The sequence below is a fragment of the Dermacentor silvarum genome, unplaced genomic scaffold (genome assembly GCF_013339745.2).
Source record: "Dermacentor silvarum isolate Dsil-2018 unplaced genomic scaffold, BIME_Dsil_1.4 Seq668, whole genome shotgun sequence".
Classification (NCBI taxonomy): domain Eukaryota; kingdom Metazoa; phylum Arthropoda; class Arachnida; order Ixodida; family Ixodidae; genus Dermacentor; species Dermacentor silvarum.
In genome coordinates, this window is record NW_023606602.1 from 18,231 (window position 1) to 41,603 (window position 23,373).

At 49.4% G+C, this 23,373-nt stretch overlaps 1 non-coding gene across 1 annotated transcript; it reads left to right on the forward strand.

Moving 5' to 3' along the window:
* Nucleotides 1–12,364: 12,364 nt before the first annotated feature.
* On the forward strand, nucleotides 12,365–12,526 carry LOC119435385 (U1 spliceosomal RNA). Its single transcript, XR_005188827.1, has one exon. It is a non-coding gene; the product is annotated as a U1 spliceosomal RNA (small nuclear RNA).
* Nucleotides 12,527–23,373: the final 10,847 nt, after the last annotated feature.

Sequence of the window (23,373 nt, forward strand, 5' to 3'; positions counted from 1 at the left end):
CACGACATCACGGCTCACTACCAGCTGGGACGCAGGGAGTTCCCGGCTCCTCACCCGAAGCTCGGCAGACCCCAGGCCTCGGTGTTGAGAATGCTGCAGACGGGCTCATTTCCGTCTCGATCTAGGCTGAGCCACTACACTCCGGGTGTGGATCCCCGCTGCCCCGACTGCGGCGAGGAAAGGTCCACCTTTAATCACATGCTGTGGCAATGTTCAGCATTGCACCACTCGCCTTTTAACAGGCAAGAAGACTGGGAAGAAGCCGTCAAGAGTGACGACCTTTCAATCCAGCTTCGGGCTGTCCAAAGGGCCTGCGAAAGGGCCGAAGATCACGGTCTTCCGCCCCCGGTGCAGGTGCGGCCCGCGACTACGACATAGTCCCTTAGGACAAAATAAAGTTTCTTGTCTGTCTGTCTGTCTGAAGCGCAGTATCCTGACTGCGCATTTGAAGACCGAAGTGGAAAGCGCCGTATGTGTTGCACTTGTAATAGACGAGCACCAAAGTGGCAGTTAAACATGTCTGGAGTATGTCCGGTGCTGCTTGAAAAAAATTCGTCTGGGAGCGTTGCTTTGGATTCTTTTTATCTCCAGATAATGTGCCGCCGGCAATGCTCAAATTCATATAATATACTTAGTTTGATGTGAGATTTAAATTGCACACTTTATTTCGTCGCAAGATTATCCGACACCACATTTTAATTTCAAAAAATCAAAGCTAACGTAAATGTAACGACACGTTACAATGTTAGAAATGTAACTGGAACGCGTTCCATTCGCCTTAAAGTATCTTGTAACGGGAACTCGTTCCAAGATTGGGAAGGTGTTTTAGAGGAACGTGTACAACGCTGCTTTGGTGAAATGTTTTTTCCGCACGTTCCGCCTCCGTGCGAGTTCACCCCTGCGTTCTAACGGCGCTTCGGCGAGGCCAAATGAAAACGCGCTAAACGTCTGAACGCACTCGCTTGCCCACGAGTTCGTTCGAAGGAGCGCTCCGCGGCGTTCAATTGGACATAAATACAAGAGGTCAGGCAAGGAGACACCCGAAAGGCGAAGCACCAATGGCGATAGCAACTTAGTAGAGAGCTATACGGAGTAAGGATAGTAGTTTTATCAGCTGTATAAACTTGGAGATGCAGCAGCACCCGCAACGCGCAGAACTGTTGTCGACGCCGTCGCCGTTTTGCCCGCGTTCGCACCGAACGCGCGCGGCGTTGGTGACTGTCGCCAGGGCCTCTGGGGGCGGCTCGGACGTTTTCGACGATATCAGAACGGGAAACTCGTCGAGCAGCGTCGGAAGTCTTTACCACCTTCTCGCCTCCCAACGTTTTATTGCGATAGCAATTATATGGACACTCAAAAGCAGATTTCTGCCGTCGGCGTCGCCGTCGCCGTCGCCGTGAGGTTCCGTATGACGTCAATGGAGATGAAATCGTCGCCGCGCGCCGCCGAACGCTGTATGTGCGAGTGAAAGAGCGCGAGGGACGCGCGCTTTCACGGGAAGTGAACGCACGGCGGAGAACAAACGCGCGTTCTGCGCTGTGCTCCCTTAAGGGCTGCAGAAGTAGGCGTCTCTTTCCTCCTCTACAATCACCATATATGTAGAGTAAACGTACCTTCTTCCGACGCGCGAAAGGCTGTGGGGGAGGGGCAGGGAAGGGAGGCGACGTTTAGCTGCGGCACCAAGTGCCTATTTATATCAGAGTCTCCGGCAACAGTCACCAACGCCGCACGCATTTTGAGCGAACGCGGGCAAAACGCCGGCGGCGTCGACAACAGTTCTGCGTGTTGCCGGTGCTGCTGCATGTCCAAGTTTATACAGCTGATAAAGCTGCTATCATTACTCCGTATAGCTCTCTTCAAATTTGCTATCGCAATTGATGCTTCACCTTTCAGGTGAAAGTGCGACAACTTTTTGGGGGGACTGGAACTGGGGGTTGCCTGAGTCCGGTCCAGGAGTGGGATCAGGCCATAGGCTTGGTACGGTTGGAGGGCTGTTTCAGGAGATGGCTACGGTTTCAGGCTGTTTCAGATGTAGCACCTATATAGTGCAGAGGAGTAGTAGATGTGCTTGGGCACCCAGTCTTGTTCGAAAAGTCTTGTTCGAGGTAGTGGTGTCGGCGTTGTGGATCGGGAGTGTTGATGAGGACGACGTGTTGGAGGGTGTTGATGATTACGGTGTCTGGCTTGGCCTCTTGGTGTCCGAGGCGGGCTGCTTGCAGAATCCCATCGCGAAGCGCAACCGCGTTCACGGTCCGAAGGTTGAGGCCGCCACGGGGACGGAGGATGATTTTATGATCGTTGATGGGTAGCTTGGGGTGGCGTAGGGCAGAGAGTTGGGGCTCCTCGCCAGAGCTTGAGGCGTAGATGGCTGCATACATTTTCGGCAGCGACGGAATTCGGAGTAGCGGTGGAGCGCGAGTTGCGAGTCGAGCTAGGATGAGTTGGCTAGGATGAGTTTATCCGGTCGTAGGGGACAAAGTCGGGTCTCCTGCGCGCCCCGCAGGTCCGGTTTCGATTCCCGCCCAGATCAAAATTTACCTATTTTTCTTTTCAAAGGCATTAGTTTACTTTGTTTACATGAACCTGCCAGCTAAATTTGTCATCAATTCGAGCATTTTTTACGCATTTTTACTCTTTGCCGTCGGCCATCTTTGGTAGCGTCAATCGGTCACGCCGCCGACTACAACTACGGGTTTTCGCGTAAAGGGGCATATAATGCTTTCGCATTAAAAAAGTGGAAAGGAATCGGCCCCAACTCCGTACGGAGCCTTGCGGCACACCAGACGTAGCAGCAACATCATCTGAGCAACTTCCATTCAAAACAACTCTTCGACTTATACCTGTGTCACACGGGTACATTTGGAATGCCTTCCAGTCGACGGCCTTCGAAACGCCACAACTCTATCGACTCGAAGGAGTTGTCGCGCTGCTACACGGCACTTTTGAAAGGCCGTTGAGTGGTTCAGGCGTTTCTCGCAAAATTGTGTGGCGCTGCGGATCTTTATTTTCGTTTTCATGTAACCAAAAGTTAAAGAACATTAAAACCACTTAAAAACGCTATAATTTATTTTATGTTGCGAAATGGCGGCGATATGACGGAATCCGGTAACACATGGAGTAGAGGGAGAGTGTACTAGACAACATGGAGGAAGGAATGAACACAAGCACGTCGCTGTTGTCGAGAGTATGTGCAGTTCGCACATATGAAGTGGCGAAAATAGTTTATTGAATAATAATTAACACTCATGTATAGTATTTTTAGAGCATTTTGGTTGGATTTGTTCTTTCTAAACATGAGTACGAGCACACTGTGAACGAGACGGCATGTTCGCGCTGTTTCCGCTTCCGTTGCTCAAAGGCCATCCAGATTTCAATAGAGTTGTAGGGTGCTCCGTTGACTCGATAGACTATTGACTCGGCGGCCTGCAAACCGCACGTGTAGCAGCTCGAACTTGACCTTTGAGTCAACTCACTATCGGTTGGAAGGCCTTCCAAACGCCCGTGTGACACGGGTATTACTTACTTAACAACACGGAGTTACAGCCTGTATATTCGTAAAAGTATTCACGTGTTCATAGTACCGCTAATCTTACCTGGTCAACCTATTACCGCTAATCTTACCTGGCATATCGACATTAGTAACACTGCGGATCGAACGTTGGGTTATTGGCTCCTGTACACTTATAATGCCACCATCCTCTCTCATGTTACTATAGAAAACACTAATAGGAACAAAATTTGAGTATACATCCAATGTGTGAAATTCCATTGTATTTATTACCTCATTAGAACTCAAATTTACTCCACTCGTTTTATATGTTCAACTTATGATTGAATAGCTACTCTAACCCCAAATAAAGCTAAAGTTGAATTTGTAACCCGTAAACTGATACAGTCGAGCCCGGATATATCGAATCTGAAGGGGATCACAAGAAGTTCGTTATATAGGTAATTCGGTATATAAAATAATAGGCCCTCGGGTAAGTGGTGGCTTACCGGTTAGTGCATCTGAGAGCCGCTAACTTACTGCACGCAACATGGGGGAAAAAAGCAAGCACACTTTATTTACCCGCAAAAAAAAAAAATGCTGGTTCACTTTCAACTTCATTGAAAAGTCCAAGCTGATTCTTTCTTTACACTTGTAGCGGCCATCGCTTGCGGAAAATAAACTCGTGAATAGGAACTCAACCCACACTACGACGCCTCCAAAATCGGATAGAAGGAATGTTGACGTCCGAGGTAGCATGAGGGCTATCTGAACAGCCTGACGGGGCTCAACTGACTGCACTATCTCTTCTCCACCTCCAGGTGCCAGAATACCTCAAAGTGTACAAAGGAGTGCACTATGAGGTCTTCTGCGTGGCGCCACGTTCGATATATCGAATGTGCTGGTGAACGAGCGTTCTTTATACGCGTGCACCAGCCCGATACATTTGCATGGAATTTTCAAGGGGGTTTTACAGCTGTTCGATATACAGAATAATTCGTTATACGTTAGCTTGATATATCCGCGTACGACTGTATCTCTGTCACCATATATATGGCATCGTATTGATCAGCTGTACAAAATACGTATCAGATTTAGTCACATTAACTTCCTTCAGCTCTTTCTAGCCTCACACTGCCCTTGAATGGTATCGCCTCCCCAAAGAAATCATAAAGAGTACAAATAAACGCAAGTTTCATGCAACATCAACTACCGTACGTTGTTTAATCTGAATTTGTTAATTACTTACTAGGTTCATTTTAAATTCTTTGTAAGGTCAGGTAATATGGTATAATTGTAAAGCTGCCTTCGTAGTGCGCACTGAACTTTTTTCCACGTACCACCAGCTAAAATTATATGATTAGAAACTTACTTTTTAATCATTGCATTATTTGTTTAGCCTGCTCAACCCACTTCCTTCCGTAATGCCTTCGAGTGCTGACGGCGCAAATAAATAAATTATTAAACTGTAAAAAATATTTCTTGGATGAGAGGTGGTCACCTCCGGCAATGTTTCATCATCATCATCATCAGACTATATTTATGTCCATGGCAGGATGAAGGCCTCGCCCAGGGATCTCCAATGACCCCTATCCGGCGATGTATAAAATATGCGCATTATTTAAAGCTACATAGTTTAACACTACGTAGCTAAACTGAGTTATTCTTCTGAAATAACTAGTCAGTTGTTCCTCTTAGCCGCTTATTTTGTCTGTACATGAAAGTCTCTCGTTTTATTTGCTCAAATGACAACCTAATTAACAAGCTTTTGAAACTTATATCGCTTTGGTAAATAAGTTGCTCTGTGTTTTTGGACTCACGCGCTAAAATAAAAAAAAAACGTACATTGCTTTACAAATGCAGTGGATGAAATTGCCACGAAAAGACAAAGCCGTGTAATACATTTGAGCTTTTCATTACATGCCTATAGCCAGGAAGTTTATGCAACCAAATGATTCTGTATTATTACATTCTCAAATTCCAACGGCATTTCCCCTATGTGGAGAAGCCAGCTTGCACAACTTTTAAATGATTCACAATTCGACTTTGTGATGTTTCGACCTTATATTCGATAGAGAGAAATATGCATGACCAATAGGAACACATGTTGGAGGCAAAAATTCTTAGCAAATTTTGCAAAATAATCTGTGTTTACGAACTGAACAGCATATTTCTACCCTGGAACAGATAGGAAATCGAAATGAATCACATGCATAAAAGTTTGCAGTGCGAGTATTATGAAGTACAGTTTCAGTTTTATTTCTTTCAATTTATGATATATGATAGTTGATGTGAGGACTTCAATTTCCTGTTTTATGTTTAGGCTACTGACACTGCACAAACTATATTTTTTCTCATAAAACGGAATACAGGCCCAGAGTGCGGCTCATAAACACATCGGGATAGTGACGTGTAATTTGTGGATACATTTCTCGCTATGGGTAATATAGGAGCCCCTGTCTCGCAAATATGTCTTGGTTGAGAGCGCATGTGCTGAAAGTAGACTGATTGTCCGCGCTTTCCGTGCAGCTACCGAAGCGACTGTGACAGCCTTTCGCTGTTTAAAGGTTTAAGCCTTTCGATGCCAAGCGCCTGAAATATACACAGACAACGCGCTTGTCCAGAACCAGAAAGGTCGCAAGCATCATGCGAAGGGAGGGATTACCCTTGTACGGGTTAGTTGCATCCTTGAGCAAAAAAGAACAACCGGGGAGTGACAAGTCATTTTTAACGACGGGCTGTCGCTCTTATCGTTATCACAAATGACGACTTGCGGCAACGTACTGCGCTTTGTCGGGAAGCTGTTATGGTTCATTCTTTAGAAAGGGTATTTATTTTTTTCCGCAACGTAACTTACGTCATCGGGGAGATTTTAAAACATAAAGGTCTTGGGTCAGGCGGTGATACCTAGGTGACATGAACGCCCGAGAAAAATGGACTTGTACAGTCACTTTCTTTTGGAAGCGCTGATAACGTTGTAATTTTAACCACAATAGCACTTCGTACATGGCATTTTTCCTAACAGCTTAACAGAAGGCTAATCAGTCCTCATATTAATAAACTTATAACTTTTTACCAGAGACACTCTCAGATGACTTCAATATATTTACAATAAGGGGCTCCATAATTTCCACCATGGCTTTACGTAGGTACGTTGGCGCACTTCATGTAATAATCCCAGTCAGCCTACTCACATATAGCGCATTACTAATCACATCTACCATGGCCTCGGCTACATCCCAAGAAGCGATTTCCTACCTATTTTGATTACTTAAGACTCGGTAGGCTTAAGACAGGCCAAAATTCGAATAGGAATGCGTAGTATGGAATTAGTATGGAACCTACAGTGATCTAGAACGTATGCATTACACTCGAGTCTGTCCAGAATTAGACAGCAACATTCATTTACTCTGACTATTCATCTATCATCAGTGTTAATAAACTAAACGCATGCTGTGTCGATCTTTCCCCCCACCTCACCCCAAATTCAGCTGGGCGCAGGCTACCACCCTGGGTCTGCTACAAATAAATACGTACCCTTCACCCGCCCGCCTCCACCTTATATTCCCTGAAGTTTACAATACCCCCAACTGCCGGTGCTGTGGCACTCACCCGGCTACGCTTCCGCATGTGCTGTGGGAGTGCCCAGCACTGTACACCTACATTAACACCACGACCCCCTCGTCGAGGTTGCGTGAGGCTCTGCGGAGCTCCGCCCTGGACGACCAAACCTGGCCGACCCAGCACGCCCGTGAGGCGGCGGCGAGGCAAGCCCTCGACGTCCCCTCATGGGAGGCTTAGGCCCGGCCGTCATAAAGTGCTGGCTCTACAATAAATGTTTATTCCTCCTTCTGAGCTTCTATCGCTAGGTTTGCGTCGTGAAGTCGCCTGAGCTTGCACAAGTTCTACAATTCTACGCTCCAATATCCCATCACCAAGAGCTCGGCGCTTGTCATCACGAATAAGCTAAAAAGCAACCTCGCCTTCAGAACGTATAGTCAGCGTCACAAGCTTTCGTACCCCGGAAGGTGAAAAAATATTTATATTTCTACGCCTTAGTCACGCATCGTAGTATTCGGATTTACAGCGTATACTGGTCTAGAGTAAACAAAACAAAAGTTTTGCATAGTTTTACTGGCTGCGGGGTAGCTGCGTTGAAAATGAACTTATTCGCAGAACCTCGGCCGCGTAAAATTTTGGCGGCGACTGTGCGATTGAACACCTGCATTTTCTTTATTCTGCACACAATTTTTTTTAATGAATGGCCTTCCAGCCAACGTCATGCAGTGCTTACACCTGGTTAATTTTCAGGACAGCAGACTCAGACATGACTTATTAAGTAGAAGAACTGAACTATTATGTAGCACGTCATTATTGTCACCAATCAGGTGTAATAAATATGTAAACAAATAAAGGATAATAACATTGCCTATGAAATTTTACTAAAATCTCAGGACTACTTCAAAACTTCGCCTGTTCGTCTTGTGTACGTCCCTATACTTTCTAGCAAACTGAAAGGGAGAAATTCCAGGGTGAAATTGGCACCTCTTGTGGCACCATGGCAGAAAAGGGAAGGTGTAGCTTAGTGGGCCCATATGAAAAGATCAGCTGCGATTGTGCTACTCACGCACAAGGAACGACACTTTTGTATTTTTTTTACAGGCAGTAAAGTGATAAATGGTGTCCGTGGACGCTGGAGTGATCATGACAATACCACCGTACCGATATGGGTGATAAACGATTCTAATAAGGGAACATTTCTGCAAGCCTCACGGTCCTTTCTCATGTTTCTTCAATTATCCAAACAAGTTAAATTTAGCGTAGGAGAAAATTCTTACAGAATTACTGAAGAATTGTACCAGTAATTATATCATGGTGCTGCGACCTGATTCAGCAATAGAGTTAGTTAAGAACAGAACAGCATAATGCCATAGTAACTTTGGTGATTCTAGCCGAAAAAAATGTCTTCTTGCAACGCTTTGTGGGCATAACTCAAAAAGGGTGTGGTCTGTGAGTGGAATAGTTCTCTATTTTTACACGACAAACTACATTAACACGCCCCGGTGTCTTTTTGCATTATTTCCAATACTCCTCTGCGTAAGTCGTGGTAAAAGGATATGAAGACCTTTAGTATTTCGGGAATTTCGTGAAGGTATATGGGAATGGTTCAAATGATAAGAAACGTGCGCTGCATATTGAGGATAGAATGTGTATGTTTCGAGGTATTGGTTTGTACTAAGCAAAAAAGCTTGTGAAATAATTCGGACAGCCTTCATTTGCACCGAAGATCCGGAACGCAAAAATTCTGCTTTGATATAATGCAAATAAACTCAGTCAAATAGCTTCTGTATTCCTTTGTAAGAATACTACGTCTGGGGCTGCAGCCAAGTTTTCTACTTCTACGTCTTTTAATTGCACTCACGGGAAGCTATTTATTTTTGTGGTACGTTTCAGGCTGAACAAAAGTCGCACAAACACGCCTTTCCATGACATAGCTGAATAGGCAAAAATATTTCTTAGTAATGTCTTCATAAATGTTTGCCTTAAGAAAGAAATCGACTTTGAAAACACAAAGTTGGGTTTATTGTCTAAAATACATTACACCTAAAGTGCAAAAGAAGTTTGGAAGCACGTTCGCATGTTCACGAAACCAGCCAGCTATTTTTTTTAGGAAGACGTTGGTACAGTAGAAAGAAACGAAACAAGAACTGCAACTAAATGACCTGCGTTTCGGAATATGCCATCTGACGGGAAACGGCCAAACTAAGCAGCGACAAAGTGATAAAAAAATAGCGGCGCCGCTGTCTTCGATACTGCGAACTGCCAATCGTTGTATCAGCGATCGTTATCGGTGGTCGCGCAGAGCGCTCGGCTATCGGTTTGAGTGCTGCCGGAGGCAAAAACTAGGTTTATATACGTACCACAATAAATTCTGCGACCTTGTTATGAAAACTGCGATTTTGGAACGACTTTTTTGCCATTTCAAGAGTTGCTGCTGCAACTAGCTGAAAGCCGAGTCATTGAAGTTGATAAATCCCCAATAATACGTCAATCGATGCAATAGGCTCATCGCAAATTGCTTTTTACTGGCCAAAAAAGCCTCCAAAATTTGGCCTTTTCCATAGACTCCCATACTTCGAACTTCGCCCGCAATTTGGAACGGGTTTTCTGTCGTAAGTAATGGTACCGCTTGCATGAGATGTCGGGCTAAGCTCCTAGAGCCTATTTCCACGGTAATATTTTGAAAGATGGCTTCTATCATTAGTTATTTGGGAAAAACGACGCTCTCCCATAGAAAATGCGCATGTTTTCAGAGGCGGCCGCTAGAGGCGCTGTTCGGCGATGTCCCAGATTCCTGGTATTGACAGCAAGATCATGCCTGAAATATTAATCCCACCGCTACCTTGGTAAATAAACTAAGACAAATAAGTGCTTCCTGTAACAAAAAAAAAAAAAAATCGGTGTAGCTTGCACTAGTGGCGCAAGGCTAAAGACACAGCGGAGCTGATCGGTATCGTTCGTTCTCGGCTCCTCTCACGTCGGGATCTTCTCGGAGCCGATGCTTTCTCTTCCGTTCCCTAGCATTCTCTCGCTGGACGTACTCGGGGTCTCCGGCTCGCGGTCGTCGTTTTGCAGCGGCTTCAACTAACCGTGCTGGGTCCAATCGGCGTGGACGCTGGCCGTCTCGCTCAGCAGCCCAGCGCGATTCTTGGTAAGCGGAGTCTTCCTCGGCAGTGCGTATCTTCTTTGGTGGCGTGCCGCCGCCGCGCACCGGCTTTCATACGGAAGGAAGAAGCGCATGCACAGCTGGCCGTGACGTCACGTCTGACTCGCGGCGCATGCACAGCAGTGCGCAGCTGTTGGCGCAGTCGTAGGGAAAGTGGGGCGAAAGCTAAGCACAATATATGGGCGGCGAGCGCAGACGCGCGGGGATGGCGTCACGGCGCATGCGCAGTAATGCGCAGCAGGAGGGCGCCCGACGGAGCCGTGTCTGTGTCGGGCGAAGTGAGCGGCGGTTACTAGGCAACGCGAGGTGATGTCATAGCTCGGCGCAATTTTTCGCGGACCACTAAGTGAGTTGCGGATAGCTTAAACAGCTTCGCAGATAAAAATAAGATGCATACCCAAATAGACCCAGGTAGAAGGCAGCCTCGCGCAAGCTACATAAACAAACAAAGGAGCTGAGCCATAAACATACTATACACAGACACCTCGCCGAGAACGAGAGGAGACAGATTTCAAACTGCCACATATGGCTGGGCTCGCAAACTGCAGCAGAAGCGACAGGGATAGCAGAAGCCGTCACAGATCCAACGTTTGGAACTGTCGACATATTGATTAGAACAAACAGCGAAGCGGCATGCATGGCGTACGTAACGGGGGACATACCGAGGAAGGGCCATGAAGTATTGATGGCACACAAAGATAATCAATCACCCAGATACAATGATATTCCTGCATTAGCTAGGTTCCAAGTCACATAGGCAGAGAGGGGAATGAAAGGGTACATGTTCTTTTCCCCGTCATGGTTCCTGGCCTTGAGCTAAGTGGGACAACCAATTAACGTCAAGAGAATTGAAACAACCAACCAAACAAAATAGGCACCAAGAATTAGGATAATGACACGCAGAGCACAATACGCTCCCGGCACCACCAATGACGCTAACTAGAAAGGAGAGCGTCATATGGCGACAAGCATAAACAAAATCACTGCCTTCACAACATTACATGGATTACGTGCATGGTAAAGAAGGACTAGGCGCATGCGACAAATATGGGGGGTATCCGGACACTCACCATGCGATTTGACATTTCGGAAATGCTAGAGGTAAATAATACAAATATATGGACACAGAAAATAAAAGAACCATCGAGAAGCGGCTGGCCGACTCCTCTGCTGTCAACGTTACGGTGACTGTCCAAGTCATCACAATACTCAACTTTACAGAGGCAGCAACCGATTACGAGTGCGAAGCTTCATTAGGCCACTGCCATAGGACATATTATGACAATGTTTGAAGCCCCGGACACGGGTACACACTATTGTTATATTAGCCGAGCTGCTTAAGGTCGATGTTGATCCCTACGGAGCGATGGTATTCGCAGTTTCGATCGAAGGAGAGCGAGGGAAATAAAACAAAATAGACTTCATTGGTGAGGCGTGATTTGAACCCGGGTGCCCATGGTTCGAAGGCGAGCGTCATGACCACTGGGCTATACACTCATTTTTTTTCTTTATTGCATGGAAATATTAGTAATTATCATTTGCAGAAAATGAATTTATGGGAACCATATGATTGCGTTTTACAGGCGATTGCAACATATCTTGCTATGGGCGAGAGTAAGAGAAAATGAGAGAGAGAGGCAGAGAGAGACACAAAGAGAGAGGCGGGATTTGAACCCGGGTACTCACGGTCCAAATGCGAGGGTCATACCCCCGACACCATACACCTACGCCTTCCAGAGCTCCGCTGTTTCAGCAGATTGCACAAGCGTGGAACTGGCTTAAATTTTTTCAATATTATTATTATTATTATTATTATTATTATTATTATTATTATTATTATTATTATTATCAAAATGCATGCGGGATCCACATAATCTGTAAGAAAGAAACGCAAACGGACACGTGCTGGTTTTCGAGCCGTTTTACTCGATTTCCGCGCCATGTTAATGAGAAAGGTAGCAGTAAATTTCAAAGATGTGAAAAGTAGGATTGTAGTTTTTTAGGCACAATGCTTCTGCGTCATGAAAAGTGGTTTTGTATATTTTTGCAATGTAGTTTAACGGTCAGTAAATGACGCGATTCTCTCTTCGCAGCCAGTGCCACATGAAGGGCCTTTTGAAATGGGCTGTCGTCTTGATTGGCTTTCTTTCATACTTACCTGGTGTCGGGCTCTTGATGATCATTTAGGTCGGGGCTCCGTGCCGAGGCTTACCATTGCACTGCGGTTGGCTGAAGCGCGCCACTACCCCAAACCGGGGCAGATGGGACATGTAATTTTTGGTAGTGGGGCTCGGCGTACGCGCCAGCTCCTCCATGTTTAAATCCAAAATAAGAATTCCGGCATACTGCTTTCAGGTGGTGACACTTACGAAGTGCAAACTCCCTGCGCATACTAAATGCAATGCAGCTTCAGTATATTGGTCTGCTATTAAATGCGAATCATTTCCCGGCGAACATTTGCCACTTTGACAGTATCTATCTATCTGCCCATCTATCCGCCTACGTCTTGGTGCTCTCGTGGTCGTTTCGCTAGTCTGGCATGTACCAAAATTGGCATAGTATGACAGGAGTGTATGACGAACATAAATAATAGGTCATGACATGAATATCATGATCTGTGTGGCATGTAGGTCATGAAACAACCGCCTACATTTTGGTGCTCTCATGGTCGTTTCGTTAACTTGGAATGTACCAAAACTCGCATGGTATGACCAGAGTTTATGACGAACATAAATGATAGGTGACAACCTGGTTATCATGTCATGCATGTTATGTATAATCGTGAAACAGCCGCCGAAGTCTCGGTGCTCTCATAGTTAAAAAAGCCAAAGTGGCAAAGAATCGAGAAATAATGGTGCTCATGGGTGCAAGTATGATTGTGATAGTAACGATAATGATAGTAGAATACAATAATCACCCAATATTGACCGTGATTCAGCAAAAATGACAATTACTCAACGAAAAAGATTAACACTCCAAAACCACTGGAATGGGTTCGGGTGTGGGCACTAAGTGAAGGAAACACTAAACGATGATGGTACAAGTCAGTCATGAGCATGACTCAGCAAAAATGATTAACACTCAAAACCCGCTGGAATTAGTTCTGACGTATGGACTAAGTAAAGGAAACACTAAAGATTATGGTAGCAGTCATAGTCATGAGCATGATTCAACAAAAATGACAGACTGAGTAAAAAACACCCCATATCCACGAAGTGAATGATGATGAGTGGGCGAAGCACCGGGGGATCATTCGGACAAAACGCCGGAAGCATTTTCCGGAAGCCGGAAGTGGAAGCCGGAGCTTGGCGTACATATTCTATACACACACACACACACACACACACATATATATATATATATGTATATATATATATATATATATATATATATATATATATATATATATATTGAGCAGAGGTTTATTGGCGGTGTCCTGCAAGGACGCTACGAGTTCCGGGAACGGCGAGGCAGCTTGGAGCACCGTCTCCAAAGACACCAGCGACCAACAGCGCGAGTGGAGCGGGCCGAGCGTTGGCGATGCCGCTGGATGGAGGTGCGTCTTCTTCTTCACAATCGCCCCCGCAGAAAAAGAGCCATCCTGGCGACCTAAGAGGTTGTTGGCAGAGGGTCATGGTAGGGCTTGAGACGCGCCACGTGGACGAGGTCACGTCAACGCCGGCGCATGTCGTCAAATGGAGAAGTTTGGCAAGGAACAGCCATCCATACAAGACCCCTGGGGCATACGTGGGACTGGGCAGTGAGTCGGCGGGTCCTTCCTTCTGGCGCTGTTGTTCTTGTGAAGTAAAGGTGCGCGCGAGCTGGTGGCACTCTTCGGCTTGTCGGGCAGCTTCGTACACAGGTGGACACTCGGAAGCATCAAGACGGTATGGAAGGAGAGTGTCGATGGTATGCAATGGCTCCCGTCCACATAGGAGGAAGAAAGGTGAAAATCTCGTAGTAGCTTGTATAGTGGGGTTGTATCCGAACGTTACAAAAGTAAGTACTCGGTCCTAGTTCCCATGATCAGATGCTGCGTACAGCGCAAGCAAATTACTGAGAGTGCGCTTAAACCGTTCCGTGAGCCCGTTAGTTTGCGGATGGTACGCCGTGCACGTTCGATGAATAATGTGGTATTCCGAAAGCCGAGCTTCGACGACCTCGGAGAGGAAGGCGCGATCTCTATCACTGAGGAGTTCTCGAGGCGCGGCATGTCGAAGGATGAAGCGATGCAGGACGAAAGAGGCTATATCCCGCGCTGTAGCTTTTGGTATAGAGCAGCAATTTCGGCGTAGCGTGTCAAATGGTCCACAGCAACTATGATCCACCGATTGCCATCCGGTGTCATGGGAAGCGGGCCGTAGAGGTCAATGCCTACGCGATCGAAGGGTTTGGCAGGGCACGGAAGCGGCTGCAAGGCGCCAGACGCACGTAAAGGTGGTAATTTGCGACGTTGACAGTCAGGGCAGCACTGAACAAACTTTCGTACAAAAGTGTACATTCCCCGCTAGTAGTAGCGATGGCTTATACATTCGTAAGTCTTAAATACTCCGGCGTGGCCACATTGCCGATTGTCGTGAAAAGAGGCACAGATTTGGGATCTTAAGCTGCGGGGAATGAGTAGCCATCTACGACCTTCGGGAGCGTAGTTGCGTCGGTGGAGCAGCTGATCACGAATGGCGAAATGAACAGCTTGGCCCCGGAGGGATCGGGTACAGGGGAGGTCGATAATCCAGAAAGATAGCCGAAAAGAGAAGCGATCCACGGGTCACGGCGTTGGTCGGTGCCAATCGAGTCAAGGTCAAGAGCCGACATGCAATTGAGCGTATGCATGCAACGCCATTTTACGCTTCTCTGCCTTTTGGCTAAGATCAAAGTGCATGCTGCTGGCTTGTCCGGCCTTCCTACCTTTGTCTTCTGTAGAAGCGCCCGGGCACCTGCCCGGTTACAGCAGCGTCTTTTTCCCACCCTACCCACCCCACTTTTCCCGAGGTCCGCTGCGGCCCGATTTTGCACTGCCTACGGGACACCCTGCTGCTGCCACCTGCTGACCCTGGTGCTCACTAGACTGGCCTAGCCTGCTGATCCCGCCGCTGCCTGGTGCTGCCTCCTGCCTACTACCCCAGCTCAGCCTCGTGGCGCTACCACTGCTCCGCGCTGCCTGCCTCGATCTCGGAGCCCTTCCCTGGTGCTTTTCCTGGGGGACCTGCTGCCTAACCTGCTCCTGGTGCTACAGTGGGGCACAAGCGGCTGGTCTCTGTTCCCGCCATCGTCCACCATGGGCCCGGCCTCCAAGTTGCCATTTTCTGTGGTGCCCTAGCCTCAACGGACCTGGGATCCTCCAAGGAAAGCCCCATGGTCCGGGAGGCAACTCAATTAAATGGATTCCAGGGACCACGGCCATGGGACCCGTGATGACAGCGAGGACGATGGCGATCCCGATCCTCGTCCCAGACAGGAACGCCAGTCGACCCGTGAGGATGGCATCCTCGCGGTGTACCTCCCCGTGCCCCACAACGTCCGGTGCTGCTATGAGGGATGCCAAGCTGCCTATGGCGCAGCCCAATGGACAGCACGGCGGCAGTCCCTCCAGTGGCACCTTGAACAAGAACATGGCACCAGGATCCGGCGCACCAGCTACGAATGCGCATTCTGCGGTGAGACGCTGGGCAACAGGCCCACATCCCACGCATGCCTGACTGCCCCCAATGTTGCTGCCCCTCCTGTAGCCCAGCCACACCAATGTGGTCGTTACTCAATGTCCTTCCCTACCCGGAAGGGGGGCTTGAGAAACCACGACCAGTGGCACAGGAGGCAGGCAGCACTGCAGGCCAGGCAGAATCTCGCCGCAGGAGCAACTGCCCCGATGGCAGTGATGGTGCGTCGGGACAAGACAGCCACAGCGGCTCCCCAGAGCAACACAGCACCGGTGATGGGGACTTGACGAGAGAGGCGGCAGTGGCTACTACGCAAGACATTGACCAGGAGCCACTTTTCGAGACACCCGCTGAGCAGGGTGGCGACAGCGAGGTGGCAGATGCCTCCATGCAGCAGGCGCCAGTACCGATCGGGGTGACCACGGCCCGGAGTCAATCTCCCACAGCGCCTTCAACACCGCTTTCCCAGGACAGTCCCAGGAGTCCTGTGGCAGGCGCAAACCGGCCTGCGGTCACCCAGGGGCCTCCCACCGATGTGGTGGGCTCACAGAACGCGGACAGCAGCAGCAGCCAGGTCTTAGCACGCAAGAGGAGAGTGCTGGGACCATGCGGCCAGAGGGCAGCACCTGGGTGTTGGCAGAGGCGACGGTGGAGCTGCGGGCATTGAGCCGGTTGCCCAAGTCTGCTGAGGTTTGGGCGCGGTTCGAAAACATCCTGGACCGCTCCATTGCAGCCGCAACTCAACACCTGCGGCTGCCAGAGGTGAACTCACGCCAGTCACGGAGGCGCGAGGTTAACCCCGACAATCCCCAGCAGATCCAGACCTTGTATAGGAGGAACCGGCGCCGGCGGTGCTGGTGATCACCGAAGGCCCATCTCAGCTCTGCCCAATCGACCCAGGTGCTCTACAGGCACACTTCACGAACCTCTGGTCGCCAACCGCAGTGGACACCAGCATTCTCCGGTCGAGAGTCCCGACCTCAGAGGAACTCGACATGTGCCCCTTTTCCCAGCAAGAAGTCGCAGCCAAGTTCCGGAAGTGCGAGAGTACAGCTCCAGGGGAGGACCGCCTCACGTACCACCACTGCAGGCAGGTGGATACCGAGGGCAGGTTCCTGGCGGCGGTATTCAACTTATGCCTCCTGTACCGCCGCACGCCCCTGAGCTGGAAATCAACGAGGACGATCCTGATCTACAAGAAGGGCGACCGCGAGGACCCCACAAGCTGGCGCCCCATTGCCCTTGGTCACACGATTGCCAAACTGTATGCCGGGTGTCTCACCACCCGGCTGCAGAGGTGGTTGGGCGACCATGCGGTACTGTCCAGGTGTCAGAAGTGCTTCCTGCCGCACGACGGCGAGTTCGAACACAACTTCGTGCTGCAGGGACGCCTAGACGACGCCAGGACGGGAGGTGGGGAGCTGTGCGTGGGGTTTCTCGACTTTGCAAATGCCTTTGGATCGGTCGCCCATCAGGCCCTCGTTGATGCTGTCCGCGGCGCCGGCGCGGGGGAGGCCTTTGCCAACATCGTGGAGGACCTCTACCGCGCCGTGGCCGCAGCAGGCACTACAGAGCACATCACCATCGGTGCTGGGCTGAGGCAAGGCTGCACTCTAAGCGGCCTGCTCTTCAACCTGGTGGTGAACCTGGTCATCCGTGCAGTACAGGGAGGTGATAGGCAGCACAACATCCTTGCCTATGCCGATGATCTGACGCTGCTGGCCGCGGATCCCGCCACCCTGCAGCGCCGCTTGGACACGGTGGCTACGCTCTCGGCCCGGCTAGGGTTGCGACTAAATGCTGCTAAGTGCCGGACCCTCCACCTGTCTGGTCGCTACCCCGTGGGCACGAGGCCCACTACCTTAACCGTGGGCGGCAACCAGATTCCGGCACTAGCAGACTATGAGGGGCACAAGTTCCTGGGCCGACCAGTGGGGTTTCGGGTGCTGCCGGACGACACCACCGTCGACAAGGCCATCCACCTGGGCAGACAGCTACTCTCCTCAATGCTTGCCCCGTGGCAAAGGCTGGATGCAATCAAAACATTTTTGTATCCAGCACTAAACTTTGCCATGCAGGTGGGCGTCGCCAGCAAAGGAGAGTGGCAGCGCTTGGACGAGGAGCTCCGCCCGCTCATCAAGAAGACCCTGTACGTGCCAGCCAGAGCTTCCAACGAATACGTGTACGGGAGCACGCAGGCTGGTACTGCAGGGATCCCACTTGCGGCGGAGCTGAGCGACATCTGCCGGGTGGACGGAGCCTTCAAACTCCTGTCGTCGACAGACGTGGAGGTCCGGCAGCGAGCGGGGTACGAGCTGGAGCGGGTGGTGTTCAGGTGGCTGAGGCGGCAGGCAGAGACCGAGGACATGGAGGCCTACCTCTCAGGCGAAACGGAGGGCGACTTCCGTCAGACGTCCACACAGCTGCAGTCTGTGTGGACGGAGGCCAGGAAAGCCTCCCGTCGACTCTCCATTGCCTGGGAGCTGCTGGAACAAGGGGCCCGCGTCACATGCAGAGAGGCCTCCGTGTCGGCGCGGAACCGCCACAGGCTCACCAGGACCATCCGGGCAATCCTCTCCAAGGAACGGCACAGCACTCTGCAAGACAAGCCGAGCCAGGGCAAGACGATGGCGTGCGTAGCGGCGGACCGGGCCAACGCCCACTTCATGAGGTCCGGCCGCTACACTCCATTCATGGACTGGCGCTTCATCCATCGAGCCCAGCTCAACCTCCTCCCCTTGAACGGCACGCGAGCTTGGGCATCCGCAGCCGACAAACGCTGCAGGCGCTGCGGGTATGGGGAGGAGACGTTGCCGCATGTCCTGTGCCATTGCATGCGGCAGAGCCGGGCAATGACTGAGTGCCAGAACGCCATCGTCGAACGCATCAAGAAGGCTGCCCTGGCAAGGTTCACGGTGATTGCAGAAAACCAGGTCGTCGGCACTACATCTCTCAAGCCCGACCTGGTGCTGGCCCGTGGGGAGGAAGCCATCATCCTGGACGTTTGCTGTCCATTTGAAAACCGGCTGCAGGCGTTCCAGGAAGCCCGGAAGCCAAAGGAGGAGAAGTACGCCCCGGTACAGCGACATCTCCTCCGGCGGTTCCAGCGCGTGACGGTCGACGCCATCGTCGTGGGCTGCCTGGGCACATGGGATCCAGCGAACTATCGCGTCCTCCGCAGGATCTGCAGTCGGCAGTACCTGCGGACGATAAAAACTGTGTGTCAGTGACGTGATCTGCTCCTCGACCCGCGCCCGCAGGGGCGCCTGCGTAAGCAGGCGTTTGGTGGGTTGCGACACCACGGACCCGAGCACATGGGGGTCGGACCCTCCCACGCTTAACCGTGCGTGGCTTAGCCGTGTCCGGGGAAAAGGGGATCCTGGGGGTTGAGCCAATGCTGAGTGCTTGGACCTTTATGGCCCCTCGGTGGAGGCAACACACCTCTTTGGCCTCCGCTTCACGTAGACGGCACCCCCGGACTGACCCACCCGGGGGAAAACGGTAGTTGCCTTTTCCTGTCTCTCTCTCTCCAATCTTCGCCTATCCCTCTCACCTTCAATCTTTCCTGTCTTCTTCTCTCTTCCATTTACTTCCAACATTCCTGGCAGCAAGGGTTAACCTTGTGTGTTATGATCTACCTTGATTATAACATATGCGGTTATAGTAACAATGTACAGTTGGCATGGCAGTGCTTGCTTCATAACAATCTCTGCCGTGTCCCCTCGTTGGGCTCGGTGGTGGGTGACTGGCATTGATACCGAACAAACAACTCATTCCATGGGACCCTCGAAACCCTTCTCACCTGATCGTCCCCCAAAAAGGGGGCGCACCGATGCAACCTTTGAATTCTTTTTGAAGAAACGAGACACATTCCCAAAGTATCATGTGATTCACTGTGAAAGCACTGATAAAAAAGCAACAAACATTTCACCCTTCTTGGTGTCAAAATGTCTCACGGAGGTAATTGGAAGTGGCTACAAAGCCACCAAGATGGCAACTGGGGACCTTCTCATTGAAGTAAAAGACAAGATGCAGTGCGAGAAACTAACAAACCTGGTGGCATTTGGCGATAAAACCATATCTGTTAGTCCACACCGAACAATGAACACCGTCAAGGGTGTGGTTTCAGACGACGACCTCATGGATTTGACTGATGAAGAACTCCTGAATGGATGGAAAGAAGAAAATGTTATAAATGTACAACGCATAAAAATCAGGCGCGATAACAAAGAACTACCAACCAAACACATAGTACTTACTTTTGGCTCTAGCACACTCCCGGATGCAATCGAAACAGGCTACCTCAAACTGCGTGTTAGACCCTACATCCCAAATCCACGACGCTGCTACAAGTGTCAGAGGTTTGGTCATGCCTCTCAAAGCTGCCGAGGACGACTAACTTGTGCGAAATGTGCTACAAAAGATCACTCTGCTGATGACTGTACTGCTGAGGCCCATTGCGCGAACTGCGATGGCAGCCACCCTGCATATTCCAGATCTTGCGTAGCCTGGAAGAAAGAAAAGGAGATCATTACTATCAAAGTCAAAGAAAATATCAGTTTCCGGGAAGCAGGACAGCGTCTTTCACCTGCATTTTCGATGAAAACTTCTTTTGCCGAAGTGGTGCAACAGGGGGCAGCACCACGACGGACCCCGGCGGTCGCCCAAGGCACGCGCAGCGTATTGAGGCGACTTCCACCCGCCCCCATGGTGGGAGCAGCTGAGGCTGCCCTGCCTCCCTCGAAATCGGCCACACCAGAGGCCTCTACTAGCGCTGGCAGCAGCCATCGCAGCTCAGAGGCTAAGGAGGTTCCATCGGCCTCCGGGCTGGTGAGGCCACAGCCTTCGTCCCTCGAGGCGAAGGCTACACGACGTACACATCGCTCGTTAGAGCGAGTGTCCAGCGCTACACAAGAGGCTATGGACACTACCTCAAGCAAGGTGGTGCAACCAGCACCTAAAGAGCGGCCAAATTCTTTGGACCGCTCTAGAAAAGACAAAACCAAAATTACAGGGCCGCAAACGGCTCTGTAATCTAAGGCAACACTTCCTTTTTGTCCACACAGCACCAATTTACTTTCATTATGGATACACAAATCATTCAATGGAACGTCAGAGGCCTTATTAGGAACCTCGACGATGTCCAAGAACTTCTTTACCAACACAATCCAAAAGTGCTGTGTGTACAGGAAACGCACTTAAAATCGAAACATACAAATTTTCTCCGACAGTATGTTAAAGATCGCGATGATGCTCTCGCATCATCAGGCGGTGTTGCCATTGTAATTCACAAAAGCATAGCATGTCAACGTTTGCAGCTACAAACGCCCCTTGAAGCAGTGGCAGTTCGACTTGTCCTTCTGAACAAACTCATCACCATTTGCTCGCTTTACATACCCCCACATTACCACTTACACAAACATGAATTTCAGTCCTTTATAGACGAATTGCCAGAACCTTATCTTGTTCTTGGCGATTTCAATGCACACAGCAGTCTGTGGGGCGACTCTCGTATCGATGCGCGAGGCCGTCTTGTTGAACAATTTCTTTTTTCCTCTGGTGCGTGTCTCCTGAATAAGAAGGAACCTACATTTTACTGTATCGCAAATAGAACCTTTTCTTCTATTGATCTTAGCATAGCTTCCCCGTCTCTATTTTTAGAACTTGAATGGGAAGTTATAAAAAACCCTTACGGGAGCGACCATTTCCCAGTACTGCTGAGAGCAACAAGACAATATGAGTCACCACCACATGCCCCCCGGTGGAAGGTTGATGCAGCGGTCTGGGATAAATTCCAAACTCTTACCAGTAAACTCTCGTGGGCTGACATTTCATCGCTCGGAATTGATGGTGCCGTCGAGTATTTTACTAAATTCATAATTGATGCAGCCTCTAAGTGTATTCCCCAAACAAGTGGACTTTCTAGCAAACGTCGTGTTCCGTGGTGGAATGAACAATGCCGGAATGCACGTAGGCAGCAGAACAAAGCATGGAGGCAGCTTTGCGATTATCCTACTGCTGAAAACCTTGTAAATTTCAAGAAAATCAAGTCCCAAGGTAGGAGAACACGCAGACAAGCCAGGAGAGACAGCTGGAAAACATTTTTATCAAGTATGAACTCGTACACGGATGAGGCCAAGGTTTGGAGCAGGGTCAATAGAGTAAGAGGACGACAAACACATCCACCTCCCCTGGTACACACGCAGGGAGACAGCCTTGAGGACCAAGCGAACCATCTGGGTGCACATTTTCAACATGTGTCCAGTTCCTCACACTATTCACCAGCATTTATAAGATATAAAACAGCTATAGAAAAACAAAAAATAGACCGAAAGAGCACTGGGAACGAGCCATATAACCTACCTTTCTCCCTAGCAGAGCTGCATGCATCACTCACCTGTTGCAAGCAATCTGCCCCAGGCCCTGACCGTATACTATAAGACATGTTGAAAAACCTACCCTCTGAAACGAAGAAAACCCTTCTCTGTCTCTATAATTCTATATGGACCTCCGGCGAGATCCCCTCTGCCTGGAAAGAGGCCATAGTGATCCCCATCCTGAAGCAGGGCAAGGATCCATCGTCCGTATCGAGTTACAGGCCCATAGCTCTAACAAGCTGCCTCTGCAAGGTCTTCGAGAAGATGATAAACCGCCGTCTGATACATTTCCTAGAATCAAACAAGCTCCTTGACCCATACCAGTGCGGTTTTCGCGAAGGTCGATCCACCACTGACCATCTGATACGTATTGAGGCACAGATACGTGAAGCTTTTGTTCACAAACAATTCTTTTTATCTGTGTTCCTAGACATGGAAAAGGCCTACGACACCACATGGCGGTTTGGTATATTGAGAGACCTTTCCCACTTTGGTATACGTGGTAATATGTTAAATGTCATTGAAAGTTACCTGCTGAATCGCACATTCCGTGTTCGGGTTGGCAGCGCTTTATCACGACCTTTTGTGCAGGAAACTGGAGTCCCACAGGGTGGGGTGCTCAGTTGCACTCTCTTCATTATAAAAATGAATTCCTTGCGCCTATACATCCCACGCAACATGTTTTATTCAACGTACGTCGATGATGTACAGATTGGATTTAAATCATGCAACCTTGCAATCTGTGAGCGGCAGGTTCAGCTTGGTCTCAACAGGGTGGCTAAATGGGCAGACGAGAATGGGTTCTGCCTAAATCCACAAAAGAGCACCTGCGTCCTTTTTTCTCGAAAGAGAGGACTGTACCCTGACCCCGACATTGACCTGCAAGGACAGAGTCTACCTGTAAAAACGGAACACAAATTCTTAGGCATAATTCTTGACACAAAGCTAACATTCATACCACACCTAAAACATCTAAAAAACCAATGCATGAAAACAATGAATATTTTAAAAGTGTTGTCACGCACTACATGGGGTAGTGACAGAAAGTGTCTGTTAAATTTGTATAAAAGCCTCATACGAACACGCCTAGACTACGGGGCCATAATTTATCAGTCAGCCACCCCA